The sequence below is a fragment of the Anolis carolinensis genome, chromosome 3 (assembly GCF_035594765.1).
Source record: "Anolis carolinensis isolate JA03-04 chromosome 3, rAnoCar3.1.pri, whole genome shotgun sequence".
Taxonomy (NCBI): domain Eukaryota; kingdom Metazoa; phylum Chordata; class Lepidosauria; order Squamata; family Dactyloidae; genus Anolis; species Anolis carolinensis.
Window position 1 is genome coordinate 223589676 of NC_085843.1, and position 11214 is coordinate 223600889.

At 41.0% G+C, this 11214-nt stretch overlaps 1 long non-coding RNA gene across 1 annotated transcript; it reads right to left on the reverse strand.

Moving 5' to 3' along the window:
- Positions 1 to 906: 906 nt before the first annotated feature.
- Positions 907 to 10914, reverse strand: LOC134297767 (uncharacterized). Its single transcript, XR_010004638.1, has 2 exons — positions 10572 to 10914; positions 907 to 2749 (listed from the first exon to the last, which is right to left on the reverse strand). It is a non-coding gene; the product is annotated as an uncharacterized LOC134297767 (long non-coding RNA).
- Positions 10915 to 11214: the final 300 nt, after the last annotated feature.

An 11214-nucleotide genomic window follows, 5' to 3' on the forward strand; every position in this document is an offset into this window, starting at 1 on the left:
TCTCTCTCTAAACTTCTAATACCTTCCAAGAATTCACATATGAAAGTTTGGTCAAGATGGTCAAGTGAGGACAAAAGGGGGTGGGGAATGTTAAGAGGAGAGAGGACCTGGGGCATCTGAGAATTGTAGTTTTAAAGGAGGCATAGTACTATTGGGGAAACTTCTGCTCCAGCCCAATGCTTTTTGGGAAATGTAGTTTATTAGCATTGAATGGCCTTGCAGCTGCAAAGTCAATCAGGGAGGGTCTCTTCATAGAGGTCTGTTGGAAATGAGGCAAGTCTTGCCTGTTGGAGGCATATGTAAATGTTGCCATTGGGCACCTTGATTAGCATTGAATGGCCTTGCAGCTGCAAAGTCAATCAGGGAGGGTCTCTTCATAGAGGTCTGTTGGAAATGAGGCAAGTCTTGTCTGTTGGAGGCATATGTAAATGTTGCCATTTCTCTTCCCCACTACCACCATCACTTTCATCCTACATTACATTCTCCATGTAGCTATGACCTTTGGGTATATTTACACTGCAGAACAAATGCAGTTTGAGACTACTTGCACTACCATGGAATTGTGGTTTTGCAAGATTTTTAACATTCTTTGTGAAAGAGTGCTGGTGTCTCACCACTTACAAATCCCTGGATTCAATTGATTGATGTTGGCTATGCTTGCTTGTGTGCACATACGTGCCTTTATGGCAACCCTATGAAGTTAATAGTTTTTTCTAAGGCAAGGAACAATTGTAGATGGTTTTGCTAGTTCCTTCCTCTGAAATATAGCCTACAGCACTTGGTATTTGTTGGTGGTCTCACATCCAACTACTAACCAAAGCTGTCCCTGCTTAGCATCTAAAATCAAATGGGCTCTGGTGCCTTGTTGGCCATACAATAAAAAATGAAATCTACAAAAGAGCAATGTCTTTTTTTAAAGTAAATTTTATTGAAAGTTTTTCAGTAAAATAAAATATTAAAAGGGGGGAAAAGAAAGGGTAAAAGGGAAAAGGATAGAAAGAGTCAAGGAGAGGGGGAGGGGGATGGTGGGTTGGGGAGTTTGTTGACCTCCAGTCTCTTTCATCGGGGTTTAAAGTCTTTGTAGTTTACTCTTCTTTATTCTGAACTGCCCATTCGTTTTTATTTGGTTGAGTCTCTTTCATAGTTCTCTCCTACTTAGATAAATATTTTCATTCTTTCTTGTTTCATACATTCTTTAACTGGTGTCCAGTCTGTTGTATTTTTTTTGTTTTTGGAATCCCCTGGCTGTTTTTGAGTTGTTGTATTAAGGTGTCCATATTCATGATATCTAATGCTTTTAATAACCAATCTTCTATTGATGGGGTTTCTCTCCATTTCCAGTTTTTTACGTACACCAGTCTTGTTGCTGTTACCAGATAATTGAATAGTATATTTTTGCTTAGCTCCAATTTGAAGTCTATCATGCCTAAGAGGAAATTTCTGGCTTCAATTGTTTGTTTGTTTTTTGTTTTTGTTTTTTTAGTATTTCTTGAGTTTTTTTCATGGATTTTTCCAGTAATTGTTTACTATTTTATTTTATTAAAAATATTTTATTTTATTGAAAGGGCTTTTACAATATCATAAAACAAGGGGGGGGGGATATGATGATTCTGGGGAGGGGAAAAAGCTAGGAAAAGGAAAGAATAGTTTGAAGGAAAGGGGGAAAGTGAAGGTGTGAAAGTGAGGGGTAGATTGTGAGGAGAAATAAAAGGGAAATAAAAGGGAAGGGAAAATTAAAGAGGGCGGGGGAGGATTGGATGTTGACTTCCAGTCTTCTTCCTGTCATCTGAACCTTGGCATCTTTCTCATTCTCTGGCCGAGTCCTCTTTTAGGAGCCTACCCAGGATTTTATCTCAGTATGTTAACCGTATATGTGATTTTATGATTTTATGTTTTATTGATTTGTATTATATTGTCGCGTTTTTATATTGTCTGTTCCGCCTGGGCTCGGCCCCAAGTAAGCTGCCCCAAGTCCCTTCAGGGGGATGGGGGCGGGGTATAAAAATGAAGTTGTTATTATTATTATTATTATTATTATTATTATTATTATTATTATTATTATTATTATTATTCTCCTCCCCTGGAAAGGCTCACTATTTTACATGACCACTACATGTGGTTAAAAGAGCCCTCCTGGGACTCGCATTTCCAACACTTATCCTGTAATTTTTTGTAACATCTTGCCAATTTTGGGGGAGCGATATACCATTGGTAGATCATTTTGTACCAGTTCTCCTTTAAATCATAAGCATATGTATATTTCAGTCTTTTATTCCAGCATTTTCCCCAGTCTTCCATTCTGACTGAATGGCCTATATTAGAGGACCATTTGATCATACAATCTTAAACTACTTCAGTTTCCATTGTCCAATTCAATAAGATCTTGTATATCTTGGTGATTGCTTTCTTTTCTAATTGAATTATTTTGTCCCACAGGGATTCTTTTTCCATGAATCCTATTACCTTACTCTTATTAAAGTATTCTTTAAATTGTCTGTACTGGAACAAGGATACTTTCTTGTAGTTTTTGTTTACTTATTAAATTTTTAAATTATAATTGCCATTTTGTTTCTTCAGAATTTCTTTGTATGTTGGCCATTTATTCCACGCCAAAAGACCAATGTCTTTATTTCCGCTCCAGTGTGTACACAAAATATAATGTAAGTTTTCAGTGATCCAATGGCTTCTTCATCAGACAAGTGACTATACAGCCAGCCTTCCATATTACCTGGAGTTAGGGGTACAGGACCTACATGAAAGTAAAAAAAAATGAATTAAGGAATTACAGGCAATCCCCAAGTTACGAACAAGATAGGTTTTGTAGATTTGTTTTAAAATTGAATATGTAAGTCAGAACAGGTACATTTTAAGTGTAACTTCAGCTATATATATATAGCTGAAGTTACACTTAAAATGTACCTGTTCTGACTTACATATTCAATTTTAAAACAAATCTACAAAACCTATCTATATATATATAAGATTTGGATAGCACAGGGAAGGGCTAACACCCCTGTGGAGTTTGTTTTGCTGCCTGTGTCCCTGTGCAGAAGATTTCACCTCACTTTCTGTCCCTGTGATAATTGGATTTTTAAAACTTGGCTTGTTGTGAAAACAAGGATTGGTGAGAAAGCTTTAGTGGAGACACCTTTTCCCCATGATAATTTTCGGGAGTGAATTTCCCTTCCTAGAGGCAGATTTCTCTTACTTCCTGTTGTCTCATCCCCGTTCTTAACTATGAGCCATCTGTAAGTTGAATGTTTGAACATGGGAACTGCCTTTACATTTATTTTTACTTGAGACAACATCTCTCTAGAGATTTATAAGTCTTCCAGCATAGCTCTATGGTCAATCTTCACTGCAATCACATTGGAGGACCTAGAAATTTCTAGAAGGCTGTTCACTCTAGAACTCTCCCGGTCCTCCATAGACTCACACTGAAGAACCAAAAAGTTCCTAAAGACTTTTACATCCATTCAATCCATGAATAATAAAATTCACAAAAGTCAAAACTGCTAATATGGAACAACTGTAATTGGCAGCCTTTTACTGTTTGCTACTTACAACCCATAGGGTTATGAAATGCTCCTGTTGGTTGGTCTGAATTGGAATTGCCAGAGGAAGCCAAAGGGGCACAAAGGAAATGAAAGCAAAGTGCTCTGATGAGGCAACGACCTAATGAGCTGATTACTTTATCCCAGCAAGTGGCAGAGAGTGCAATTAGTGTCCCTTTCAATTTAGCTTCACTTGCAAACTAACCTCACCAAAGCGGCAAAGTTGAAGGATGGAGGAGGGTAGAGAAACAAAACAGAAGGGCATTGATTTGGAAAAATATGCTATTGGATAGCTTTAAGTCTGTGCAATCTGTGCAGGCCACAATGGAAGAAATATTAATAATACTGATCCAAGCCTCTGTTTGTAGTTGTGCCAGCTGAGCTTGACCAAAACAGCAACCAATTCCCCTAGTCAAGATAAATCCATTCCCAATAGTTGCAGAAGCATCACTGGAAGCAAAATCAGAAGAACTAGCCTGAGTGGACTCCAGCTGCAGTGTCAAAACCAGAACAAGATGATAATTGTTACTATTAATTTATCTAACGTGTGTCTAAGGCTTTCATGGCTGGAATCACAGGGTTGTTGTGTGTTTTCCGGGCTGTTTCACCCACAGCTATGCCAGGCATCCTCAGAGATAGTGACGTATTTCTCTAACATTTTCAGTATAAAGAGTGTTTTCAGTCTTACTCTCAGTTGCTCTTACAGTAACTTTGTATAACAGAGTTCTTTGCGTTTTTATATTTTCCGGGGCCTCAAACTTGGACTGTGTCCTGTGACTCTCTGTCTTGTTCTTCCATGCAAGAAAGAAAAACGTTAAACCTTTTCTCCCTGCTAGAAATATTTTTTTCACAATTCCATTTTGGGACTTTTTTAAAATAAAAAATCATTAACACACATACACACAAAACATTTGGTGACACCTTCTCACCTCTGTACAAAATTGAATGTTATTTGCAGAAAACAAACTGTTTACTGAACAAAAAAAAGTAAGAAGAGAGTTGCAAAAACAGCTTTTGTGGCAATCAATTTTTAGCAAGAATGAGCTGAAATAAAATCTTCAGTGATGGACCATTTTATCTCATTGTGTCAAGGCATTACTTGTAAGTCCCTGAACAGACTCAGAAATGGAGTGGGCAGATCAAAAGACAGCCTGGCAAAATGGCACTACCTAAAAGAACCCTCCACCTTCTGCGACTGTGGAGCACAGCACACAACTCTGCATCTAAGTGCTTGTCCACAATGTCCTGCCACATGTACAGAGGAATAATTGTTTGAGGCTACAGACAATGTGATTACTGTTGCCTGTTTTAGGTCAAAAGATATTTTGCCGCTTGTGCTCCTTCTATTTCTTATCAGTTTTATACTAATTTATGCAATGCTTTTGATACAAAATAAATAAATAAAGGCATTATTTTCTACTAATAAAAAAGTGAGTATTCCATATTCCTAGTTCAGAATAATGGTAAATCCTTTCTTCCCCTCTAGCTAGTTGCATTCTAATTTGATTATCTTCTGTTCCAATCCAAACCATCAAGGTGGTCATAGCAGGCAGCCACCAGCTCTGAATTTCCCTTTAAGAATTCCCTCCTAAATTTCACTATTCATTGGAAAAACACTTTTAGTTGATACATAGAAGAATTCTCTCGCTCTGTGTGTGTGTGTGTGTGTCTATCACCTGATGGCAATGGCAGAGAAAGCGGGGAAGTGATGTGTCCCGGGGGACTTAAACACCCATTGCTTTTTTATGGTATGGTTGAATGGCCAACTTTCCCTGCCTAATTCTAGCATGACCAATTCTCCTTCCAGTACTCTTGGAACTTTAATGCCAGATGAGCAAAAATGAGTGACCCGCCAAATGTGTGACTTAGTTCCTATAAGCACTAATCAATGCCATAGTGATGAATTATGGAAGTAGTTGTTCAACAATATATGGAAAGCCACACAGGTTCACCTGCCTTGAAATAAAACATTTCCTGCCACTACATGAAAGGAAGTAGCAAAAAAGTGGCCACTTTTTGGATGTTGAGCATGCGGCTGTTTAAATGCACAAGGGCAACGCCATGATAACAGTGCTGCTTCCGAGCAAGAATATAGCTTCAAACTGTTCCGATGTGGGAAAGTCCCAACTATTTATCTGTCATCAAATTTTCTCCACTGCTTTTAAAATGTCCCAGGTTTTCTCTGCTTCTCCACATTTCCCCTTGGCTTATTTTGATTACTGCAAATTGAGTTCAAAGTGCAGAAGTGGTTTGTATTTCTCAGCAGGAAGGAGAGGAAAGAAGGGAGCAAAATCTTTCCTTGTCCCATGAATTCAGGCAAAAGCAAGCTACTGCAGCCCTTCCTAGTTTTTATGTCCTTCCTCATTCATACCTTTTGCCATCTTGTTTTTGGCTGTGAAATATACTGTATAAGAGAAATACCACAATATTTTTTTTATAATTTCTACATGATTAATTATAACCATCTAGCAGATGGTACAAGGTGACAAAGGCAGGGACAAACAGATTGAGAGATAGCTTTTGTCATACAGCTGTAACTATATTAAATTCCATGGCATCACAGTGATGTGGCATTGGGGGCCATGCGGTGGTGGTGGGAGTGTGGCAGGATGGGTGTATTGGTTTTGTGATGTGTGCTGGGGAAATAATTTAATATTGCTGTACAATGTACAATAGCAATAAAGTTATTCTATACTATTCTGTGCATCAATGTTGAATGAACAGCCAGGCAAAATGGTCCGGAAGTGTCCTTTGAGGTCTCTGTTATAATCTCCATTCTGTCATTTCTGCATCCTGGCCCTCTTGTGTTCATTCCCAGTAATAATCCCGAATAAACAATTTATTATTATATGTACTTCCAGGATCAGATATAATGGCAAATACAGGCCTGGAGTTAAAATTGGAAACAGGCAGCCAAACAGTCTGTGATATCATTCTACTTTCCAACTGCCTGGAAAGACATTGATCTCGCTAGTAATACCTTCTTTCCTGGGACCCATGTTTCTAAATGGAAATTTACATATAAATGTTGATGCTGCATTTCTCTGTCTTTGTTTCTACCACCGATCAAAAGAGAGCATGGAGAGAAAAAGACAGAAAAAGAGGTTGTTAGCTGCTGCCCATATCAGAGGTTTCCCACAGAGAACAAACTGCGGTAGGAATGAGATTGTGGCTTCACTCTTAGCTCTACAGAGCTTTGATATCAGAAGTGTGTAATCATATCCTGAGGTGAACGGATATCACCCGAGGTGGATTTGACCTTTGCGTCCAGGCCTTTCATCATCTCCTCATGCCACACTGCAGGGAAATTTTCACCCATCTGTTTGCAGCTTTTTTTAAAGGTTTGCTGTGAACTAATGCTTCAGGCACCAGAGTTGGCAAGCAACGCTTTTAAGAAAGCCCTTGCAGGATATTTTGCATCTTCAAAGTGTTTGCAAGGAGACTGATAGAAAGGAGGAAGCTGATGAGCTGAGGCAGAACTAGTGTAAATGCTGAATTCCGGTATGTTTATTTATCAGGAGGGTAAATATGCTGATCATAGACCTTGGTAGTGTCTTCTTAGCCTGGTGGGCCACACATTCTCCCTCCCTCCTTCTATTATCTCATCCTCCATTCATATTATAGGAATACTACTAATACACTAATCAGTCTTTAAGCAACACCTCCAGCCAATTGTTTCAAGTCACTAGTACTTTGGTGGGGCTCCGTATTTTATTCAATTATACTAGCATAGGGAAGTTCTAAAATAGTTCAGTTCTATGCTGAAGGCCCATCTTAGATAGATTATTTGCACATCATCATTAAAGCTTCTTTGTTGCAGCAAGTCATACAGTAATAACTTCCTAAGAGGACAGGACTGCTGAGGTAAGGTCGTATACAGAGCCGGCCCAAGGTAATTTTCAAGTATAGGCGAACAGAATTTTTGCGCCCCCCCCCCCAAACCAATCACTGAAAAATAAAAGCGTTGGATAAGCAAAAATGTTGGATAATAAGGAGGGATTAAGGAAAAGCCTATTAAACATCAACTTACATTATGATTTACAAATAAAGCACCAAAATACCATGTTTTTAAAACAAATCAACAGAAAAAGCAGTTCAATACATGGAATGTTATGTAGGAATTACTATATTTGCGAATTTAGCACTAAACATTGAACTGGGATATAGGGCAGTGTGGACTCAGATAACCCAGTTCAAAGCAGATATTGTGAGATTTTCTGCCTTGATATTCTGAGTTATATGGCTGTGTGGAAGAGCCCTGATGGTCCTTCCACACAGCCATATAACCCAGAATATCAAGGCAGATAATGCACATTATCTGCTTTGAACTAGACTATATGGCAGTGTGGACTCAGATAACCCAGTTCAAAGCAGATATTGTGGGTTATTCTGGCTTGATATTCTGAGTTATATGGCTGTGTGTCATATAACCCAGAATATCAAGGCAGATAATGCAAGTTATCTGCTTTGAACTGGATTATATGGCAGTGTGGACTCAGATAACCCATATCAAAGCAGATAGTGTGGGTTATTCTGCCTTGATATTCTGGGTTATATGGCTGTGTGCCATATAACCCAGAATATCAAGGCAGATCATGCACATATTTATGAGGCACATATGGTCCCTGCATATTGTGTGTGTGTTCCACATATTCTCCACACACAATGTGGAGAATATGTGGAAAGATAGATAGATAGATAGATAGGGAGCCACAGCGGAGGAACCTTCCCGGGAGCAAGGCCTAATAATGATGATGAGGATGATGATAATAATAATAATAAAATCATCCCTTGCAATATCCAAGATGGCTCACTGCTACAGAATCTTGGGAGCTGTAGTTTGGTATGGAACCATCATTAGCAGAGAAAGCTAAGCTGTAGGAGTTGAAATCCAATCATTTATCCTCCCTATAGAATCTATTTTATATGCACTTTTAGCTATGATTTATTTGCTATTTTATTGTGTTGTGTTTTTATTATTGTATATGGCATTGAATATACACCACGGGCCCCTGGTGGAGCAGTGTGTTAAAGCGCTGAGCTGCTGAACTTGCAGACCAAAATGTCCCTGGTTCAAATCCTGGGAGAGGAATGAGTGTCTGCTGTTAGCCCCAGCTCCTGCCAACCTAGCAGTTCGAAAACATGCAAATGTGAGTAGAGCAATAGGTATCGCTCCAGCGGGAAGGTAACGGCGCTCCATGCAGTCATGCTGGCCACATTGGCTTAGAAATGGAGATGAGCACCAACCCCCAGAGTCGGTCACGACTGGACTTAATGTCAGGGGAAACCTTTACCTTTACCTTTATGACACTGAATATTTGCCTTTGCATTTGGAAGCTGCCCTGAGTCCTTTTGGGGAGAGAGGGCAGGTTAGAAATAAAATAGAATAATAATAATAATAATAATAATAATAATAATAATAATAATAATAATAATAATAATAATATATCTGGAGGGCTGAAGTTTGCCAATGCCAGCTCTATACTGCATTGTCCAGACCTTTCCCATCACAATCTGCTATTGAGCTGGATACATGATTATAGATTAAGACATTATTTCCAGCTTACTGAATTTGGCTATATATGTTTTGGCTGAGGGGGCAGAAATTGAGGTCGTACTCAAAGGGCGTGGCAAATATACCCTTTTTTGAGATGGATCTAAATCAGGCATGGGAAAACTTTGGCCCTCCAGATGTTTTGGACTTCAGCTCCCACAATTCCTAACAGCCAGTATTTGAGAACACAGAAATGCTGGACCACTCTAAAAGCCACCATGTCAGATTACACAGAGAAGCCACTGAAATCCACAAGAAGCACATGGACAATTTCAACAGAAAAGAGGAAACCATGAAAATAAACAAAATCGGGCTAGCAGTATTAAAAAAAACAACAACGCTAAAATCAGGACAGTAAATAAAGAACAACACCCAGAAAATGGGAATTCCAGACAGGAAACAACCAGGGCCAGCTAACACCTCCCAACAAAGGATTCCCCCAGGCAGGAAGCAGCCAGGCTTTGAAGCTGCAAAGCTATTCAATGCTAATCAAGGTGACCAATTGCAACATTCACACTTGCCTCCCACAGACAAGAGTTCTTTCTCCCACCCTGGACCTTCCACAGATATATAAACCCCACTTGCCTAGTTTTCCACAGACGTCAAAACCTCTGAGGATGTCTGCCACAGATGTGGGTGAAACGTCAGGAGAGAATGCTTCTGGAACATGGCCATAGAGCCCGAAAAATTCATAGCAGCCCAGCCAGTAGGCTGTTGCTGAACAACCTATTAACTTTTAGCATTAAAGGAGAAAAATGACCAGGATTTTCTCAATTAATACACAAACTGCTGGGATGTCTGAAGAAGAATAGAATGCTTCTATACCAGGCAAGGGTAAACTTTGCCCATGCCTGGTGTTAGGAATTGTGAAAGTTGAAATCCAAAACAATCTGAAAGAAAACTGGGAGTTGTAGTTTGGCATGGTACTGGCTTTCTTCTGCAGGGAAGGCTAAGGACTTTGTAAAACTACAACTCCCATGATTACATGGCACTGAATCTGTTGCAATTGAGCTGGTGCCGGAATCCTTTCGGGGAGCTGTTTGGGTTTGGCGTCTCCTCCTGGAGACATCCCTTAAAGGGATATCCTCCTGGCTTTAAGTATTTCCTTTTAGGAAGGCTCTCCTGGCTCTGGTATTCCCCTTTAAGGCTAGCTGGCTCCTGGCCTGGAAGGCAGTTTGGAAAGAAGAGACTTTTTTTTCTTTCTCCTTTTGCAGCATCTTTAAGAGCAGAGATAGACAAGGAGAAAGAAGTTTCTCCAGCAGGACTTTCTTCGAGGGTGCGTGTTTCCATTCTCCTGCCTGCTTGTTGGCAGAGCGAGGGGGAGGGAGAGGGAGAAAGAGAAAGAGGCTGGTGCTAGTCTGCGAAGGGGGCTCCGCTGCTTGGAGGAGGGGGCAACTTCTTCCTCCCATCCCTCCCTAGGAGCCCAGCCTGAGGCATAGGGCCACGCTGCCGGGGAGGCTCACCTGGCTCAGGGTGGGGCGACTCCTGGCTGCGAGGAAGGGCGAGGAGAAGGGCAAGCGGCCGGCATGGCTCTTTCTTCCTTTCTCTATCCCCTTCCCTCCCTGCTTCTTTCTCTCTGTCTGTCTCTGAGAGCCTTGCCAGTGCGGCCTGGGCCTTGCAGCCATGCGGCCCACATGGCGGCAAGGCTAAGGCCACGCGGGAGGCGGGGCCAGGCCGTGCGGGCTGCATGGCGGCCTGCCCTGCCTCCCACGTGGCCTGGCCCCACCTCCTGCGCAGCTTGGGCCTTCTTGCCGCAGCCTGGGCCTTGCAAGGCCCAGTCTGCAATGGGAAGGCCCAGCGGCCCCGGCCCGAAGGAAAAGGAGGCGGGGGAGTGGCGCCACCCTCCTGGGGGCCTTGATGGCGCCCCGGGACGATGGCGCCACAGGCAAATGCCTAAATTGCCTGACGGTTTTAACCGCCTCTGGTCGTATATGGAATGAAGTGCTTGAAAACAAGAGGACAAACAATACGCTTTAGCCTTTCTGTTTTGGGTATTCTTTGGATGTACAATCTTTGCCACTGCATGTTCTTGCCATACACAATGTTAACAGACTGGAATTCCCCAAATCCTTCATAATTGGATAAGCTGACTAGGCTGCTGAGGCC